Source organism: Anomaloglossus baeobatrachus, chromosome 12 (assembly GCF_048569485.1).
Source record: "Anomaloglossus baeobatrachus isolate aAnoBae1 chromosome 12, aAnoBae1.hap1, whole genome shotgun sequence".
Classification (NCBI taxonomy): Eukaryota; Metazoa; Chordata; class Amphibia; order Anura; family Aromobatidae; genus Anomaloglossus; species Anomaloglossus baeobatrachus.
The window spans coordinates 92,293,062-92,312,045 of NC_134364.1; the positions used below are offsets into that span (position 1 = coordinate 92,293,062).

Consider the following 18,984-nt stretch of genomic DNA (forward strand, 5'->3'; position numbering starts at 1 on the left):
CACCTCTCTGTTCATTGTTTTTGGAGCTTTGAAAAGCACTATCAATTTTTCAATTAATTGAGAGAGGTGCATATAATGGCCTCTACTCTGTTCCTACAAATGTGCTATAGTGCCCTGTTCTTGAGAAAAGTGCAGGTCCCAGTGGTCGAATTTCAATCTATCAGACATTTAAGACATATCCCGTTGATATGTGATAAATATAAAATGCATACAGCTGCACACTGAGAAGCCAAAAATGTATAAGAGAAAATATGGTACTGCATTACTGCAAAACAGAGATATTTAGCTTATATATTGGCCAATGCATGTAAGCCCGGAAACTAATGGCAAGGTAATCGCTGTAATCCGGGAACCTAACTTAAATATAACCTAGATAGTGGCATTTAAGTTAGGTTCCCGGATTACAGAGATTACCTTGCCGTTGGGCTTACATGCATTGGCCAATACATAAACTCTCTCTTTTGCAGTAATGCAGTACCATATTTTCCCTTATACATTTTTGGCTTTTCAGTGTGCAGCTGTATGCATTTTATAGTTATTATGTTTTTTTCAGGTAGCACCTGTTCACATTTGTTGGCTGTGCGGGTCAGTTTTTTGGCATTTTGATATGTGATAAATAGCCCAGATAGGACTATCCCTTTATACTCCATATACATTAGCATGAAATTGTCCAAATTCGACAATCTCAGAAACAGTCGAACATTTAATGTTTTTAGGGACCTATTTAATGTCCTACCACTAATGATTTCAGGGGAGAGAAGGATCAGTCATGTTGAATTTCCCTGCCTGATTCTGTTCTCAGAGTAGATAAGTCACCACCAGAGAATAAATGCACAGGCCACAATGATTAAGAATGTGGGAGAAAGAAGACAACCAGTTCCACTTTGCCACATCCATGGCACTTTATAAACCAAGACTATAATTACATCTGGATCTGTCAGATCCAATCACGTTATAATGAGGTCCATTATGTGTATCATATCCTAAAAAAGCATCACCCTCTTCTAATGGTGGTACTTTTTTTTAATCTTTTCAGACAACAGGAGAAAAGCAGGTTTAAATACCGCGCCAAACCACAGGAGTCCAGATGAAGTTAGTAAATCTCTTTTCTTTATTTTCACAGGTCTACGCGTTTCAAGGACATATCCGTCCTCTTCCTCAGGACAAAATGCAGAGAATACTAGTAAGTGATAGTATTCTCTGCATTTTGTCCTGAGGAAGAGGACGGATATGTCCTTGAAACGCGTAGACCTGTGAAAATAAAGAAAAGAGATTTACTAACTTCATCTGGACTCCTGTGGTTTGGCGCGGTATTTAAACCTGCTTTTCTCCTGTTGTCTGAAATCACTCCGTTTTTGCGGGACCGCTGCCTTCCACGTTACTTTCATGCTGTCAAAGGGGTTGTGACTGGCACAACCGCATCAGGTGAGTGTTCCTGTTATACATTCACCTCCCATTGTTATACCGGGTAAGACCCTATTTGCGCCTTCTTCCCACAGTTTTTTCGTTTTTTTAATCTTTGGGATAGCTTGACTTAATTGTGAATTCTACTCACTCCCACATGCTAGTTAGCTATGGTGCAGGTGTTTTTTTTTTTGCACTGCCATCCAGCTTTTCCTGACTTGAATTTCTTAAGGTGTTATATACATCCACATCAGTGAGAGAGTTGTCCTCTTCTTGGGATCTCAATCTACTTGTCATAGGGAAAATCTACTGCAAACATTGGCTCCTAGTTTGGAGGTCATGACCCTGTTATGTGCAATATGGCTACCCAAGTCTGTTGGCCGCTGGTGGCAGTTGCAGGGCCTAAGTACAATTGTGTAGTGTCTAACTACAATTTTCTTCCTTTAAGGGGTGTTTGTGTTAAAAATCCCAACTCTTCTATGATGATGCGAATATAGGTAGTGTTCCATGCCGTTTGTCTTTATATAGAGTGTGAAAAGGGTCTATTATCACATCTTGAAAAAGAACATGAATTAAGGCTGCCTTACATGCTGCGATGTTGTTAGCGAGATCGCTAGCGTGCGTACCCGCCCCATCAGTTGTACGTCACGGGCAAATCGCTGCCCGTGGCGCACAACATCGCTCGGACCCGTCACACTACTTACCTGCCTAGCGACGTCGCTGTGACTTTCTAAGGGGGCGGTTCGTTCGGCGTCACAGCGACGTCACTAAGCGGCCGCCCAATAGAAGCGGAGGGGCGGAGATGAGTGGGACGTAACATCCCGCCCACCTCCTTTCTTCCTCATTGCGGGCGGCCGCAGGTATGGTGATGTTCCTCGTTCCTGCACTGTCACACATAGCGATGTGTGCTGCCGCAGGAACGACTAACAACATTGTACCTGTAGCAGCAACGATATTTGGGAACTGGACAGCGTGTCAACGAGCCACGATAAGGTGAGTATTTTTGCTCGTTAGCGGTCGCTCGTACGTGCCACACGCAACGACGTCGCTAATGAGGCCGGATGTGCGTCACGAATTCCGTGACCCCCAACGACATTGCGTTAGCGATGCCGTTGCGTGTAAAGCGACCTTTAGAATCTGTAACCAGTCTACAATAAATACTAAGAACTTTTTAGTCTTAATTATATGATTTACATTTGTATCAAAGATTTTTGCAGGGAGAAATATGCTTCATCTGGATAAATTCTACTCACGCCTACTCACTAGGTAGCTATGGTGCAGATTTTTTTTTTTATTCTCCTGACTTGATTTTCTTAAGGACATCAGCAAGAAGGGCAGCCGCCTGCCAGCAGTGACAGTTGCAGTGACAAAATATGGCTAACTACACTTTTCATCCTATATTATAGGATGCATGAGCCCCTCAGGCTAACAGTGATTCTGTAGTGTTTCCATTTGCATTGAGGATTTATATGGATTTAATCTACACCATGGAAACTCTGCTTAATCTGGGTGCATTCTACTCACCCCCACTTGCTAGCCAGCTATGGCACATACATTTTTCTGCTGCTCAGCTTCTCCTGACTTCATGTTTTTAAGATTATTAGCAAGATGGGGGTTGTCCACTCAGGATCTCACTCTGTTAGCCATAGTGGAGAGTTTCTGCCTTGGAAGGTATGACCTGTCACATATGACATTGCTGCTGTAACAGTCGAAACGTATATCTAAATGAAATATTCTTCCTTTCTTTCGGGGGACTTTATGTTGAGAAAACCCCTCTAACTCTCTCAACCTGCCTAGGGAGTGATGTGAAAATAGATGGGATGCCATGCTCTCTTTCTGTATGATTACGCCTCCAAAAGGAACTTGAACTCCAGAAGACGTAACTGCTCTACAAGAAATAGTAATGACTTTTTCGGCTTAATTATAGGATTTCCATTTACTTCGAGGATTTGTGCCGGGTTAAACTACTTTGTTGGAAATCTGTTTCATCTGTCTCTGACGCTGGTGTTAGAGAAATCGAAGCGATGGATAAAGTCCCGGAGACTCACCGCTGCTAATTAATGACACGTGGTTTTTCTGCCAAATCCGTATATAGTAGATGACTATTACTATATGGAATGAGCGTTCTTATCTGCCACAAGTCACTTGCTTTAAACCTAGCAAATGGGGACACAAAAAAACAACTGACAGTGAACCAATGTGAAGAAGGTGACAGTCTTCATGATCTGATTGAGTACTGAGTGCATGTATAGTGGCATCACCCCGCTGCCACTGTATGGTGATATTTTTTTATAATACTACATGGCTTTATGATTGGAACAACATATAGCCGTATTATATGGGGAGATTATTTAAGTACTATATTGCATTGATATTTATACACTTTATGAATTTGGATAACATCATCATACAGCGGTATTATGTGATCACTTTATGGTTATATTAAAACACCATATGGCAGTATTGTTACAACAACATACAACAGTGTTATATGAGATTATTTAAGCACTGTATGGCTTTGGAATTGAATCACTATATGCCTGTAATATTGTAGCACAATATGGCAGTTCTAAATTAACACTATTTGACAGGCCTGCAGAACATACAGCCTGCTGGTTACATGTGGCCTGCTGAAACATGTTGTGCAACCCATGAAGAATTGGGAGATTCCGGCTCTCATCTTCCTATATTCAACTGTATTCACGTCTTTCAGGCATAAATACGTTGAATATTTGAGCGCTGGAACTGGGCAAATGAACACTCATCATTACCCACCCCAGCATGCAGTGGCATGATTAGGGCGTTATGCTGTGACCTCATTACACTGCTGCTATTTCCGGTGCCATAGCGCAGGAGAGGCTATGATGCGGCCGGAAATAGTAAGTGTTCCAGGAGGAACCAAAGATTTTATATATATATATATATATATATATATATTATTTAGCACCATTTAGCACTGATTGAGTATGGGGATAACCTGCAATATCTATCTGCAAAGACGTCTGGGTATAAGTCCGCAATGCAAATAATTGAAGCCTGGCCTATAATGACCATAGTATATAAACCTGCCGTCACCAACAGACCGTGTAGTCATAATAAGGAGTCGCTGAGCTCCATAATCTTCCAATCTGTGTGTCGTTATGGACAGCTACATCTTTCCTTTCTGTGTAAAATGATCCTGGCTGCGATCCATGGAGTTATCCATCCTCATGTGAGCAGTCCGCCACCGAACCGTAACTGCTGGGAATACAGCGGCATCTGGGGAGTTGTAGCTGAAATCAGTGGGGGACTTGAATTTTTCTTCAGCTTAGATATACAATATGGAATGTGCCCTGTCAGCAACCGGAAAATGTATCAAATAAATGCATATAAAATAACTAAAAAAGTATATATATATATATATATATATTCATATATATATATATATATATATATATACTTTAAAAATATAAAAGTATAGTGCAAACATATGTAAAATGAATAAAGTTTTTAAAAAAATAAAATATTACAAAGTTTAGAGTATATACTGTATATACACTGAACAAAAATATAGACACAGTACTTTAGTTTTTGTCCCCATATTTCGTTAAATTAATTCTAAGATCTAAGACTTTTTCTACGTACACAAAAGGCCTTTTTTGTTTGCAAATATTGTTCAAAAATGTATCTAAATCTATTCATTGAGCACTTCTCCTTTGCCGAGATAATCCATCCACCTCACAGGTGTGGCATATATAGATGCTGATTAGACAGAATGATTATTGCACAGGTGTGCTTTAGGCTAGTCACAATAAGAGGCCACTCTAAAATGTGCAGTTTTACCGTATTGGAGAGGTCCGTGGAGTCAGAAAACCAGTCACTATCTGATGTAACCACCATTTGCCTCGCTTTGCAATAAAATGCACTTATGTTCATTGTCCATAACATACATCTGCCCTTACCATAACCCCACCTCCACCATGGGCCAGTCGAATCACAACATTGACATCAGCAAACCGCTCACCCACAGGACGCCATACATACAGTTTGCTATCTGCTGTGAAACCGGGATTCATCCGTAAAGAGAACACCTCTCCCAACATGCCAGATGCCATCGTATGTGAGCGTTTGCCCAATCAAGCCACTTACGACGATAAACTGCAGTCAGGTGGAGACCCTGATGAGGACGATAAACTGCAGTCAGGTGGAGACCCTGATGAGGACGAGGAACTGCAGTCAGGTGGTGACCCTGATGAGGACGAGGAACTGTAGTCAGGTGGTGACCCTGATGAGGACGAGGAACTGCAGTCAGTTGGAGACCCTGATGAGGACGAGGAACTGCAGTCAGGTGGAGACCCTGATGAGGCTGAGGAACTGCAGTCAGGTGGAGACCGCAATGTGGACGAGGAACTACAGTCAGGTGGAGACTGCGATCAGGACGAGGAACTGCAGTCAGGTGGTGACCCCAATGAGAACAAGGAACTGCAGTCAGGTAAGACCCCGATGAGGATGAGGAACTGTAGTCAGGTGGAGAATCCGTTGAGGACTAGGAACTGCAGTCAAGTGGAGACCGCAATGAGGACGAGGAATTGCAGTCAGGTGGAGAACATATTAAGGATGAGGAACTGCAGTCAGGTGGAGACCCCGATGAGGACGACGAGCTGCAGATGAGCTTCCCTGAGACCTTGGAGATGAAGATGCTGAATGTGGTAGTCCTGGCCAGTGTGGTTACATGTGGTCTGCGGTTGGGAGCCTGGTTGGCTGTACTGTCAATTTCATTGAAATGCCTTTTGGAGATGGGTTACGGTAGATAAATGAACATTCAATTGATGGGCAACAGCTCTGGAAGACATTACTGCCATCAGCCTACACAACTCACAACTTGCAACATCTTTGGCATTGTGCGGTGTGCTAAAATTGCACATTTTACAGTGGCCTTTTATTGTGGGCAGCCTAATGCACACCTGTGCAATAATCATTCTGTCTAATCAGCAGTTTGATATGCCACACCTGTGAGGTGGATGGATTAACCGTATGACTAAAAACACAGCTATAAACGCAAGGGGTGGGTAGTACAGTGACGTGTACAGGAAGAGGATTCCTTCTGTTGGTTAACACAGAAGCGTGAATCCTCCCGGTACCGCCACATGTCCAGACGGGAGGTGGAAGCAGCTGTGAAATAAAAAATGAACAGTAAAAAAAATTCTCATACTCACCTGTCTACAGACTCCCGGTACATGTCTGCTCCCAGCTCCTCTTCTCGGTACCATCACCCCTGCTCCGGCTGTGTGCAGACTCCCGGTACACGTCCGATCGCTGCAGAACCTGCCGGTGATCAGCTGATGCAGTCAGGCCGGCTTTTTACCGCCCGGCCGGCTTAAACTATCAGCTGATGCGGTCAGGTGACCGCATCACTGTTTACCAGCAGCTCCTGCAGTGATCGGACGGGAGTCTGCACAGAGGTGTGTAGCTTTTTTTTTGTTCTACTGCATCAGCTGATTGTATAAACGCCGTTTATACAATCAGCTGATGTGTCATGTGATTCACATCCTTGAACCTTACACATCATCTGATCGCTTTGCCTTCAAGCAAACCGATCAGATGATATTGGATCCGGATTGGACATCACGGGACCCTTGACCCAGGATTACTGCGGGGGGGGGGGGGTTTCTTTATTTCAATAAAGATGGAGTCACTAATTGTGTTGTGTTTTATTTCTAATAAAAATATTTTTCTCTGTGTATTTTTTTTTAATCTTTACTAGAAATTCATGGCGCCCATGTCTAATATTGGCGTGACACCATGAATTTCGAGCTTAGGGCCAGTTGATAATACACAGCTAGCCCTAACACCATTATTACCCAGCGAACCACCCGGCATCAGGGACGCTGAAAGAGTTGGATACAGCGCCAGAAGATGGCGCTTCTATGAAAGCGCCATTTTCTGGGGCGGCTGCGGACTGCAATTCGCAGCGGGCGTGCCCAGAAAGCATGGGCACCCTGTGCTGCGGATTTCAATCCCCAGCTGCCTAGATGTACCTGGCTGGACACGTAAATTGGGCGAAGCCCACGTCATTTTTTTTTTATTATTTCATGAAATTCATGAAATAATTAAAAAAAAAAAGGGCTTCCCTATATTTTTGGTTCCCAGACAAGTACAAATAGGCAGCTGGGGGTTGGGGGCAGCCGTACCTGCCTGCTGTACCTGGCTAGCATACAAAAATATGAAGAAGCCCACGTCGTTTGGTTTTTTTTTTGCGTTTTTGGGCAAAAAACTACTGCATACAGTCCTGGATGGAGGATGCTGAGCCTTGTAGTTCTGCAGCTGTTGTCTGCTCTCCTGCATACACTAGTGGATGGAGTAGGCTGAGCCTTGTAGTTCTGCTCCCCCTGCCTCTCCCTCCAGCACACAATACTGGATGGAGGATGCTGAGCCTTGTAGTTCTGCAGCTGTCTGCTCTCCTGCATACACTAGTGGAGAATGAAGAAAAACAGATTGAAGTAGGAAATGACATAATATCTTTTTTTTTTTTCTTCACCAATCTTTAATGGCATTTGTCACTGATAAAAAACTATTAAAAATGCAGTGAACAAAAACGCAGCAAAACGCAGCCAAAAACGCACCAAATTGCGGTAAAAACACATGCGTTTTTTAATGCGTTTTGCGTTTATGTGCGTTTTTTAGCGGCCATAAACGCAGCGTTTTTGATGCCACAAAAAAACGCCTGGGGCGCACATACCCTTAGACAAATTGTTTATGATATTTGAGAGTAAAAGGCCTTCTGTGTACGTAGAAAATGACAGATCGTAGCATTCAGCTCATAAAAAATGAGAGCAAAAACAAAATTCTTGCGTTTATATTTTTGTTCAGTTTATATAAAACTAAAAAGGAAAATAAAATAATATGAATTATAAAGATATATAAAAAAAATAAAATAAATAAATACAGTGCTGGCCAAAAGTAGATCTAGAGATGGATAGATAGAGAGAGATAGAGGGATGAATGAATGAACAGAGGGATAGATAGATAGAGGGATAGATAGATAGATAATAGAGGGATAGATAGATAATAGAGGGATACTGTATCAATTTGTTAAACATTTGTAAAATATGTAAAACAATAAAATATATTAATTAATAAGTGTATTGTAAATATATAAAAACGAAAAGGAAAATAATAAAAATTATATAAATTATTAAAGTATAATAAAACCTCTGCAAGTTTACAGCTTAGCTGTCCTTTAAGGTGACTTTTCAGAAGACGTTTTTTATATGACTTGTATCAGCAGCTTTCACCTATGCAGGATCAATCTCTAATTTTCAGTTGTCTCTGAGCTGGTTGGTGGACACCAACTGCTATACGACACAGACATGAGGGATTATTCTTCTCCTGTATCTATGTAGTGCATGTTCAGGAGCAGCAGCATGAGGATACTACACCGCAGTACTTAGCAGTGTAGCTGTAAAAGCAGCTCAGGGGTGAGATAAAACACTTACTAGCAGTCGGCAGCACAGTCTATGTCTCTTTCTCCACAGACTTCATTAAGCATCTGAAATCTGAATCCTCAGTGAGCTGTCTGTCTGTCTGTCTTGTTTTGACCAAGATGGTTTTTAGTAGTTTTTCAGATCAAATGGTGAGTTTAGGATGTTGGTAAGGGCGTTTTTTCATTTGCGAGTTCAGAACGCAACGAGTCCTGACCGGAGTGGCCGTATGTCTCCTCCGCAGGAGACCTCAGCTGACTGTACCCACGATCAGGGTTCAGTGCGCTTTGGTCTCTCGCTTGTCTTCTCCCTACGGAGGACGCATGCGATTCCGCAGCAAACAATTGACATGCTGTCATGTGGAAAGCCGCACCGCAGGTCAGTGTTTGCTGCAGAAAAAAGAAGCACAGTGGGCACGGGATTTCTAGAAATCCATCCACTATGCTTGTACTGTAGAACATTTTGCGACATGGAAGCGGTTATATATAGATTACAGGTATGTGTGCTTCAATATGGTTCTACTTTTATTTTTTTTTATCTGGGAGGCCGCATGGCACATGAAATACATAATATAGAGTAGGACCCCCCTATTGAGATTTGCCGTGACGTGGCAGGAGTGGCTCAAAGAATTGATTAATTATTTGCTAAAAATCTCATTTTGTATTATAGTACAGTTGGAATAAATCCGTGAATTTGCACTTTTATGTGAAGCATGCCACTCTCAGGTCGTGCTGGCTCCCCTTTTTTTGTACTGTAGAACGCAGCGGTTTGGTCGCAGCTGAAGCATGCTGCGTTTCAAACGCTGCAAATACTGATCGTGGGCACGCACCCTTAAGCTGTATTCACACAGTGCATCTTTTATTGCGTTTTTGGGGTCACAAAGATGCACCAATATGCACGCATTTCCTTCCTCCAGCAAAGTCTCTGAGATTTCGATTTTGCTGTCCACACTGGGCATCTTTTTTTGTCTGCAACTTGGCTGCGTTTTTGAAGATGCACCCAAGATGCAGCATGTCAATTCGCTTTGCGTTTTTCCAGCGTTGAGCCCTTCCAGTCAATAGATTTGACTTAAAAAATGCATCGAACAAAATGCGGTAAAAACGCAGCAAAAACGCATGCGTTTTTACCGCTAATGCATTTTTTTGTGCGTTTTTTTGGGGCCAAAAACGCTGCATCTTTGTGGTTAGAAAAGATGCACTGCGTGAACATAAGCCTAACAAGGAGCTTAGCGGCAAAATTCACAAGAGATGTTTGATCCATGAATCGCCCAGTAAATTTCAGGGTTCAGTTAGAATTGGTATTAAACAGTCTTCTTCATCTTGCTGTTCACTTTTTGTCATTGTGAGACCAAGACGACACCTAACAATTGATCGGCAGTACATTGTGAGGCTTCAAGCAGGAAGTTCTCAGACGGAAATGGCCACTGAGCTTAGAGTGTCACCAGTAGGTTGTACAGAGACACAGAGAGACTGGAAGAGTAAACGCCCCGTCACACACACAGATAAATCTTTGGCAGATCTGTGGTTGCAGTGAAATAATGGACATATTGTTCCATTTGTACACAGCCACAAACCTGGCACTGATTGTCTACAATTTCACTGTAACCACAGATCTGCCACAGATTTATCTCTGTGTGTGACAGGGCCTTTATAGAAAGGAATTGAATTGGATGTCTTTTGGCCACATTCTACACTGATGACCACTTCATTGTGAACAATGCCCTGATGACCTGGATGATGAATGGCACAAAATTCCAGGCACATTTAATGGAGGAGAGAGGCACCCAAGTGTCACATCACACTATTAGAAACCATTTACATCAGCGTGGTTTGCGTGCTAGATAACCTGCAAGGTACGGGACCACACCACCAGGCACAGGTGTTATCTACACTGAACGAGGTACCAGTGGGCCTCAGTACTGGGTCACTGATGAAAGTCGATTCACGCTGAGCAGAAATGATGGCCTCCAACAATATTGGGGACGTCAAGGAGAGCGCTAGGCATCAGCCACTGTTGTCACCAGATGAACCTTTGGTGGTGGTGGTGTTACAGTGTGGGCCGGTGTGTCTAGTCACTACAGACCTGCCACACACTGTGTTAATGGTACAGTGACAGCCTCTAGTACTGGAATAATATCATTCATTCCAGTCATTGTACCTCTGCATGAACCTAATTTCATCTTCTTGGAGAACAATGCTCCAGCTCATCGATGTCACATCATTAGGGAACTAATGGAGACTGTGGTACCTCAGATGGAGCAACTGCATTTTCTCCAGATCGGAATCCCATAGAAAACCCATAAGATCATCTGAGTCGCCGTGTAGAAGCCGTAACTCTGTACCCTAGAACCTCAAGCACCTGAGGGCCGCCTTTCAACAAGAGTTGGATGCCGCCTCCACAGACAATTACTCCACTTGTGACTAGCAGGAGGCGTTGTTGTCAGTTGTAATTGATGCTCAAGGCCACGTGACACGTTATTGATACACTGACATTTTTGGAGGGTATATCCACCGCTGTTGTTGAGTTTTGTTTCACTAAATTGTTTAAGATGAGGAAATCACCAGAATGATGAGTTTAGGAGGTTTGAAGGGGGAGAAGTGGTTGAAAAGTGAAGAAAGAAGCAGATTTCTCTGATAAAACATATTACGAAGGTTTTTTAATATATTTGGCTTGTATTATCGACTATTTGAGGATTATTTATTTTCAGATAAAATGGTGAGTTTAGTAGGTTGGGAAGAGGAGAAGTGGCTCATAAATGGAGAAAGAAACATATTTCTCTGATCAGATAGATATAGAGGTTTTATTTTTTAATATACGGTAAATATTTGGCTTTTATTATCGACTTTTTGAGGACCATTAAAAGTCAGTGAATGGGAATATTCTCACTATGACAGATATAGAAAGGCTATATCAGTCTGATGTACTGGTGGTGTCCACCAAGAAGTCTTCACCAATGCACAGAACTTTGACTGCAGCTCTGGATGTGAAATATTTGCAAAATTACTCCACATTCCCCTGTAGACTCGAGTCCGGGACAACATAATCATTTTGTTACTTGTCTGTACCAGTGATTCTTATCGAGTTTTCTAGCAAACCCTGTAAGTATCCTTGTACTGTCAAGAAGAATATAAACCACATTCAGAAGCCCGGAGGGGTGTAATTTGCTGAATTCAGATACTAAATGGCACATGACATCCAAAGTCTTCAAAAATGCATCAGTACGAGTGAGGAGCCGACGCTTCACTTCTCCCACCGATCCCTGCAGACGCTATAATGGCCTCGCAAGGTTACAGCAGCCCAGATCTGATATACAAGGGTGGCGGGATCGTCTCCGGGCTCGTTCTGAAGGTTCGGCTGATTAATGTCCCCAAATCACGGTGACCCAGGCATGACTGCAAGACAAGAGGCGCTCTACCATTAAGATTCATGTCACGTCCCCACACCGACCCGCTGTACAAATACTGCGCAGCAAATCTTACGCCGTCCCTCCGGAGCGGCATCATAAACAGCTTTTATATTGTAGAGAATGTAACCAGGACTGGGATACCGCGGCTTTTATGTAAATGAAGCTTAGGCGCTGCATAATATGCAAGGGTTTAATATCTTTTTCAAGATCTCTGCTTGCTCTGAGTGAATGGAGGCAATACATTTGAGCCAGAAATTTTTATTTTTTTCCGTCCCGATTGCCGTACGAGGGTTTTTTTTTACGGAAAGAGCAACAATCGAATAATTCTATTGTCCCTTAGGCCCTCTTCACACGCAAATCACGCACATTTTTCACGGACGTGTCAAAGGTGCGTATTGGCCTTTGTGAGCCGTGTTTATGGCACACGTGCGTTCTCCGTGTGCTATCCATGATAATACACGGAGAACGGGAACTTTCTGCTCACCTCTCCCTGGCGTTGCTGTCCATGGTGCTGATCTGCGGTCTCCCGCCTTGCCGACTCCTCGCTGCTGCTGCTTCCGGCCCGCATTGGAGTGAATATTCAAGAGCACAATGAGTGGGGGCCGGAAGAAAGTGCCAGCAGTGGCAGAGACAGCAGTCCTGGAGAAGGCAAGCATAGAAATTCTTTTTATTTCACAGGCACGTGTGTTTTGTCCGGTGTGTGTGTGTCACACGGATCACATCCGTGCGGTCCGTGTGACACCTGTGATGGCGGAGAAAAACTGACATGTCTACGTGTGGAGCACACGGACACACATATGCTCCATACGGACACACAGTCCATGGCAAAACACGTACGTGAGCGCAGACCCCATGATTTTAATAGGTCTACGTGTGCCCGTGTCTCCGGCACGTGAGGAAACGGACCAAACACGTACCGGAGACACGGACATGTGAAGGGGGCCTTAAGCTGTGTTGGCCAAAACTGGCAGCATAATAATATGTGGGGGGTTCCATTAAAACTATCAAAAGTAAATGCTGGTAAAGTAAACGTAAGGGGGGACTTAGGTGCCTGTCATGAAAACCGGTGCGACCCTTATGATCACCGATCGTGGTCCTAAGGTCCCCAGTATGAATGAAGCAGCACTGAGCACCCGGAAGCACACCTGTAGAAATAGTTTTAGGTACAAAACCTCTTTAATTGGACACAGATAAAAGTCTAGTAATCCAGAAAGTCGTCCAGTCTGGTACCATAATGATGGTTAGGCAGCCATTAGTGAGCTGCATTGGTGCAGCAGTCTCTATAAATATCCGATTCCCGTGCGTCGTACACACTGTTACACGCAGACCTCTCGCCTCACTCGCTGCTGCGCCTCTAAGAATAGATCACTAGCACAATCCCGACAGCAAAATGATTTGCAAGGAGGAACAGCATGCAGCCTGCCCTGCGATAACACTTGTGTATCTTGCTAACACAACACATATTGTGCGTTACGAAAATACATGAGTGCGTAGCATGGCGTGATCAGAAAAACGAGAGGGGTAATATCTGCATTACATAAACAGTACATAAAGCACAGACACCTCGGTTGCTGGTAGTTCTTATATCCTGCAGTTTCATCTATTACACAACAAATGGTACATGTAATAAAGTGTACAGGCACACAGCTTCCAAATAATACTACCAGAGAATTAAAATATAAATGTTGCCATTCAATGCCCACATAATAAATCCATATAGCTCCCACATAATATATCAATACAGTCCCAAATAATTCTACCATACAGTGCCCACAAAATACGTCAATACAGCTTCCAAGTAATATCGCCATATATTGTCCACATAATAAATGCATACAGCTTCCAAATAATACAGCCATACAGTACCCACATACTAAAGGCCTACAGGTGTCAAATAATACTGCCATACAGTGCCTACATAATACAACCATACAGCTCCCAATAAAACAACCATACACTGCTCACATAATATAGCCATGTAGTACTCACATAATGAAGCCAAACAACTTCCTAATAACACTGCCATACAGCCATACAGCTCCCAAATGTTACTGCCATACAGTGCACACACAATACATCCATACAGCTCCCAATAATACAACCATACACTGCCTACATAATACAACCATGTAGTACTCACATAATGAAGCCAAACAACTACCTAATAACACTGCCATGCAGTGTCCACATAATAAAGCCATACAGCTCCCAAATATTACTGCCATACAGTGCCCACATAATACATCCATACCGCTCCCAAATAATACAGCTATATAGTGCCCACATAATAAAGCCATACATCTCCCAAATATTACTGCCATGCAGTGCCCACATAATACATCCATACAGGTCCCAAATAATACAGCCATATTTTGCCCACATAATAAAGCCATACAGCTCCCAAATAATACAGCCATACAGTGCCCATATAATAAAGCCATACAGCTCCCAAATAATACTTCCATATAGTGCCCACATAATAAAGCCATACAGCTCCCAAATAATACAGCCATATTTTGCCCACATAATAAAGCCATACAGCTCCCAAATAATACAGCCATACAGTGCCCACATAATAAAGCCATACAGCTCCCAAATAATACTTCCATATAGTGCTCACATAATACAGCCATACAGCTTGCAAATAATACAGCGCCCACATAATACAGCCATACAGTGCTCACATAATACAAACAGCTTTTTAATAATACTACCATACAGCACCCACATAATAAAGCCATACAGCTCACAAATACTGCCATACAGTGCCCACATAATGTGCTATACATCCCTCAAGTAATACAAATTCTAAATATTATTGTCATAAACTACCTACATAATGCTTCCATGCTGCTCCAATATAATACTGCCATACAGTAGCTATATAATGCAGTCATACAGCCCCCATATGATGCTACTTCATAAGTAATACTGCCATACAGCACCCAAATACTACTACCATATAATTCCCAAATAATTCTAGTACACACTTTCACAGCTCCCAATTAAAATTACAATATAAAACTACCAGACAATACTTCCTTGCTGCTGCAGCCATACAGCTCTCAAATACTACTACCACATATTTCCGAAATAATACCACTATAAAGTTCCCAAATATTACTGCTATACAGTGACCACATATTCCTATGGTTCAAAATCTGCCAAATAGTGACCACATAATGCTCTCAAATAATATCTCCATTTCATTCCCAAATAATACTGTTATACCATGTCCATATATTGTGCCCTATTAATGCAGCTCCTATATCATATCACCATACAATTCACAAATACTACTTCCAGTGAGGTTGGCTATCCTAGTATCTATCCCTGTTGTCCAAGCCCCTGTTAACAAGAGGGGCACGGTTGCACTAGTGGCGGTACAGTGTGCTGTATTCCTGAGTACAAGGAGCTCAGCACACCTGACTGCACCAATAACGTTATACTCATATCCATCAAACATCTTCACACCCCGACAAGCATTACTGCCAGATTTCACACTCTCGCAGCAGGTGAGATCACTAATGTATGCACATGACTACTGAGAAGAGGGGTAGGGGATAACAGTTTTTTTGCAGTGTACAGGCAGCGTTATTTATGGATTACCCATGTGACTTACACCATATGTAACAGGTGGCACCGGCCCCATCACACTACAGCGTTCACAAATTACATACGGCACGTAGCGATTGTCTACACCGCCATACCACACCTGCCCCTCTGAGTCATAATATGACCCCATGGCTGGTGAGGGTCAGTGAGAGTGAAGCCTCTAAGCATAAAATATGGCTGAAATATGGCCACTTTTTATATAATGAAGGATAAAAAGAGTGTAAGATAGCAGACATTAATGGGGAAAGGCACCCAGAGTATAAGTTCTTGGGAATGGGTACAAGCTTCTATAGTTTGGGCCTCTATACCGGGACTCTGACCAGATACTACACCTCTGACCGGATATCTGCATTTTTACCAAATACTACACCACTGACCGAATATTGGGCTTGTAACTTAATAGCGAGCCTCTGACAGAATACTTCAGAATCTAAATGTATACTACACCTCAGACAGAATGCTGGGCCACTTACCAGAGACTGTGGCTCTGACCGGATACCAGGTCGCTTACCCAATACTACGCCTCAGACTGAATACTGGGCCTCTGACCAGATACTATGTATCTGACCAAATGCCAGGTCTCTTAGCAGATATTATGCCTCTGATTGGATACCAGGCCTCTAACCTAATACTATGCCTTTGGCTGGATACCGGGCCTCTGATCAGATACTACTCTTCTGACTGGATACCGTACCTCTGGCCGGATACTACTCCTCTGACTGGATACTGTACCTCTGGCTGGATACCAAACCTTTGACCGGATACTAAGCCTCTGATTGAATACTACGCCTCTGGCTGAATACTGGTCTCTAACTGGATACTACACCTCTGGTCGGATACTACGCCTCTGACCGGATACTGGGCCTCTAACCAGATACTAAGCCTCTGACCAGATGCTATGCATCTGGCCGAATAGTACACCTCTGGCCGGATACTACACCTCTGACCAGATACTACGCCTCTGACCAGATATTACACCTCTGACTAGATGCTACGCCTCTGACCAGATATTACACCTCTGACTAGATGCTACGCCTCTGACCAGATATTACACCTCTGACTAGATGCTACGCCTCTGACCAGATATTACACCTCTGACTAGATGCTACGCCTCTGACCAGATATTACACCTCTGACTAGATGCTACGCCTCTGACCAGATATTACACCTCTGACTAGATGCTACGCCTCTGACCGGATACTGGGCCTCTGACCAGATATTACACCTCTGACTAGATACTGGGCCTCTGACCAGATATTACAACTCTGACCGGATACTGGGCCTCTGACCAGATATTACACCTCTGACCAGATATTACATCTCTGACTAGATACTACGCCTCTGACCGGATACTACGCCTCTGACCAGATATTACACCTCTGACCGGATACTGGGCCTCTGACCAGATATTACACCTCTGACCAGATACTACACCTCTGACCAGATATTACATCTCTGACTAGATACTACGCCTCTGACCAGATATTACACCTCTGAATAGATACTACGCCTCTGACCGGATACCGGGCCTCTGGCCGGATATTACGCCACTGACCAAATACTATGCCTCTGGCTGGATAATACGCCTCATACTGGGCCTCTGACCGGATACAGGGCCTCTGACTGAATAATAGAGAACGCAGACCCTGCTGACAAACCGGTGCCACTGGGCACAGAGATGCCAGCAGCCTTCGGAGCCAATTACTGTACATTTTTGATGCCACAACCCCGGGTGATTTTTCTTTAGGTTTTTCCGTCTGGCTGGTTTTTGTCGTGGGTGAAGTCATTTGTGCATCAAATATAGAAAGGGACAAGTTGTTCTACACAGGGCACAAGGGGTGCAGAGGACGCCCCACACCCGGCAGCCCTGTGCACCCCGGCCTCGCAGGTTCAGGCCCTATAATATATATATATATGTGACACCAGTGTTCTCCATCTTACAAATGCCATTCTGTCGCGGGTTTCAATATAAAGATTTAACAGTACGTTATATCGTGCCCCAGGCCGTGGATCTCCAGCGCACTACCACAGCCGTCCTCACCCTGAGCACCGGGGGGGATGGAAATTCCCAAAGCAAACGACGGAGGCAGCTCGTTGCTATAAGACGAGCCATTAACAGCCGCGTGCTCCACTATTAGGGCTAAGAAAGTCAAGGTCACTCTGGATGAGACATATTATACATCAGCAATAATAATATTTCCCCCGGTATTAGAGGATAAATAACAACTATTCACATGGGATTAACCCTCTCCCGTCCTGTCACCTCAAGGTTACGTGACCACCCAATACATGGACAGCGAATGTCACTGGGACGCCCAGCCTCATGCCCTCCAGTGTTACTCAGTTGTGCCCCCTGGCACTACACCATAAAAGCAGCGGACCCCCCACCTACCCCCACCCTCCTCACCCTCCATTTCTGGGGTTATATTCCAAGGTCACAGTGTAGTTTATAGCAGAGGGGTTAATGCGCCAGGACGATGCCAACCCCATGCACCCTGGGCCATAATATGCGATGCCAACTGTGACGGGCAATCACGTACATGGATGCATATATTTAGAGAAAGCGTTGTCAAGGTAGGGAGGGGGGGCAAGGACAAAATGGAAGCAAAGGGTTAAATTGGGCAGTAGTCTTTACCTTGTGTCCGGCATGCCAGGCTGTGGCAGTGGGTGTGGGTGCCAGGGCAGTGCCTCTGTGGGAGGATGCAGGAGGGATGGGGATGCTGAGGCTCTGGGTACCAGATTGAGAGCTGCTCTTACAACAGAGCGTCGGGTGAAACCACTCAGCACAGCCAAATAGGGGGGAGGGCAATGAGGAGTCATCTATTCCCCCCCTCACAGCCTCCCCCAGGCGGCAGGGCCTGCCATCTGATCTATCCCCCACACCCTCTCCAGTCAGGGCGGGAGGAGGGCAGGACACAGCGGCTTTACCACCTGCAGGCAGGTGCGGGCTTCCCTGTGCCTCCCCCCAGCCCTCATTGAAATGCACTGAGGGAGCTGAACCTGACAAATTGTGTGTTATTATTAGTGTTCTCCAGCTGACAGCTCCCCCTGACTGCTGCATGGAGGGAAGGGGCGCAGCAGGCACAGAGGAGGAGGGAG

At 44.0% G+C, this 18,984-nt stretch overlaps 1 protein-coding gene across 1 annotated transcript in view; it reads right to left on the bottom strand.

Annotated features, from left to right (window-relative positions):
- The window catches only part of SV2A (synaptic vesicle glycoprotein 2A), a 137,686-nt gene extending 118,953 nt beyond the window's left edge, over positions 1-18,733 (bottom strand). The window contains exon 1 of the mRNA XM_075330496.1: positions 18,521-18,733. The gene's annotated coding sequence lies outside the window, so the exon portion shown is untranslated. The remainder of the gene's footprint in view (positions 1-18,520) is intronic.
- Between the last annotated feature and the right edge of the window lie 251 nt (positions 18,734-18,984).